At 32.2% G+C, this 3,236-nt stretch overlaps 1 protein-coding gene across 1 annotated transcript in view; it reads right to left on the bottom strand.

The window, feature by feature from the left end:
• LOC103373118 (C3a anaphylatoxin chemotactic receptor-like) overlaps positions 1-3,236 on the bottom strand; it is an 11,623-nt gene that overhangs the window by 4,983 nt on the left and 3,404 nt on the right. The window lies entirely within an intron of this gene.

The following is a 3,236-nucleotide window of genomic DNA, read 5'->3' as shown; positions in this document are numbered from 1 at the left end:
AGAATAGAATAGAATGCTTTTATTGTCATCATACACAAAGTACAACGAAATGAAAAGACAACTCCAGTGGTGCAAAATTCAAGTATGAAATGAAACAAATAAATTCTATAAATATATTTACAACAGGAGCCAGTAGGAAATATACACTTAGGAATGAGCATGACAACAACCAAACGGTAGAATAAATATATTGCATGTTGAAATAAGACCACTGAGGATATATGATAAATATATATCCCTGTCCAGGACACTGAAGCGTTCAGTACCTGTATTGCACTTGTATTGAATGTGTTTGTGAGCCTGGGAGTGCAGGCCTGGATGGCTCTGTACCTCTTTTTCCTGAGGGCAACAGTGAGAACAGGTTGTGCCCGGGGTAGGAACCATTGAAAGTGATGCTTCTGCCCTGTGCAAACATCTGGTGTCCAAGATGTCTGACTGAGAGGACAGCTGACTCCTATGATGTTCTGTGCTGACTATCTTCAAAGATGTTAAATGAGATCATTTCCTGTCCTACACTGTACAAAAAAAAAAGGAAAAAAAAAAGAAGTAATTTTACAGAAAAAGCACTGTAATTTTTATTTTATTTTATTTTTTTTACAGATTTTTCTCGTTTTCCAATAAAACAAGGAAAAGCCTATTTTTTTCTGCAATTTTAGGTTTTGCTCCTAAAATCACCATCAGTTAACCATAATTTAGGATTACATACAAATTATGTGTTTTTTGTAGACAATTCATTGTGTTTCTACATATTTAACTGTAATTAGATCAGGATTAGGATCTCCCAGCCATGCAAGTAAACAGACTGAAATATTCATCAACAGTTTCTCCTGCACAGGATGTATTGCCCACATTAAATGTACGCTGAACTGATTTTTAAAATTTGTTGAATTTGCAAGAAGTGCTTACAGAGTTTATTGGCCCTGACTTGAGTTCAAATATTGCTGATCTTCATCAGCTGCTCCTGTGCTTCATAGGTGTGTAACAGTGTACAGCTCTCAGTATGCATTCATTACATAGCAATAAAGACCTCAAAATTATTCTAACTGCACATATACAGGGAACAAGCAGATTCTGCCAGTGGTGGCTGGCTGTCATAAATTAAAAAAATATTCCATGGTCTAAATTATTTCTTGTTCTTTTTTTCGATACGTAAATAACATTTTTTTTGGAAGTAATACACTATATTGAACAACTGTATTAAAAAACTGCAAAATAATTTACATTTAGAGATTGCCTTAGCTGTTTGTTACATGTTCTAATATAGGATCCTTTCTCCGTCAAATGAAATTTTTGAAATATTTGTTCATGTTACTAAAATGACCGTTTAATACCCTGCAATTTACAGAGATTATCTTTGAATATCAGCTACCTGTTGATGTAATTTGATGTACAGTGTTGGATTTTTCATTGTCCAATTCTCTGAAATGACTAAATGTGTAGAAATGTCTATTTAATTAAAATTTTGTTGTTGTTGTTGTTGTTGTTTTTTACATTTACACATTGTCATTGTTTTTATTTAAATGGGGAAACCACAATTTTACAGCAAGTCAGTGTAATGTAGACAACACTGATTGTATATTCAAATGTATTCAGTTTGTTTGTTTTACTATCTAATGATCTTTTTTTTTTTTTTTTTTTACAATCTAGGAATTCTCTAAAATGATAGATTAACACTGTAAAAAAAATCTGATTTTTTATCTTTGTTTTTTTGAACTTTGTAACTGTACATGGGAAAATAGTATTTTAACAAGACATTACTGTAGATAGTCTTTGCTGTTTTGTAAGGTAAATAATGAATATTGTAAAATTACAGAAATCCATCTGAGAAGTATCACATAGTTATGTGTTTTGAAATAATAAGTCTGTTATTTTACAGTCTATTGGCAATATATCAACTTCAGTATTCTGTAATTTCATTCATTTTAACTATAAAATCAACTTTGTATTTTTACAGTTCATAGTATATAATTCTACAAAACTGTTATTTACTGTAATTTTACGGTATTCGTCTGGAAACTTTGCTGCCAGTATGTTTACCTTTTTTTTTTTTTTTTTTTTTTAACAGATTTTATTTTATTTTTTTTACAGTGTACCTACACTTAGACTGAAATATTAATATCACTTCCAAGTAACAGTGATTATTTTTGTATGTAATGCACTGCAAAGCAAAGTATTGTCAAGTATTTATGACACTGTTAAGCACATCAAGTGACTTCAGTGTTTTCATGTATGTTTCCATTTATTCATTCAGTTTCTATTTAAATTTATAATACACTGAGGAATTGAGGCCTCATTTATCTTTATATCTAGCTTGCATCGTGCTCCGCTTTTGTCGGCCGGCCTTCTGTCTTGTTGGTTTTTGTTTAAAATTTCTTTACATTTTACTTCTGCTTCTTGTCTGTCTGTCTCAAATGGAAATAAAAAAAAGGAATTAACATAAACCAAACATTTTTTAAATTTGGTTTTCTCATTCTAAAATAATAAAAACAGAAGAAGAAAAAAAACATGTGGAAACATGAAATTGCAAAGACGAACTTTGTTTGATTGGTCATTCATTTTTGGATTCCAACACCTGAAATATATTTTTCCAGTTTTGGTTTTATAACAAAGAACAGAGATACGTTTGCTGGTTCACAGATTAAAAACCTTTTTCTGACCGTGGAGCACGTTTTGTTACTGATCAGTTTTGATTCGATGTTCACTGACTCAGACAAAAAAAACTTGCTGAGAGCGTGTATCTGACTCAAGAAAGCGACATTAAATAGTTAACTTCAGTTTATTTTTGCCACTGATACAGATACAATGTGGTTTTCCAGCAGGAAAGCAAACACCAAACCACAACAACCAAGCTCTCAAGACGCGAAAACGATGAAAAGAAGTGGTTATATAATCATAGGAAAACTGACCACTTTTATGGTATTTTGAGCTGAAATTCACGTTCTGGGAAAATGTGAAAAATATATATATTTTTGATATGAAGCAGATGTTTAACAATGACAAAACTCAGACACGCAAATACGAAGTGTGAACTTCACTGCACTGGCCACAGTGAGAGAAAGGATATCAAAACATCACATTTACAGACATTTAGACGTCCAGAGCTGCTCGTCAAGTCATAAATACCACCTCAAACCTCAAACAGCCTCCGACTGCTGTCTGAGCTGATATATGACTGTACTGCTGTGGAAACTTATCTGATCAAACATTTCACCAACTAGCATCCTGTCTCAGAGTGA

The sequence above is a fragment of the Stegastes partitus genome, unplaced genomic scaffold (genome assembly GCF_000690725.1).
Source record: "Stegastes partitus isolate 25-593 unplaced genomic scaffold, Stegastes_partitus-1.0.2 Scaffold1911, whole genome shotgun sequence".
Taxonomy (NCBI): Eukaryota; Metazoa; Chordata; class Actinopteri; family Pomacentridae; genus Stegastes; species Stegastes partitus.
This window is presented reverse-complemented; position numbering and strand designations above follow the sequence as displayed.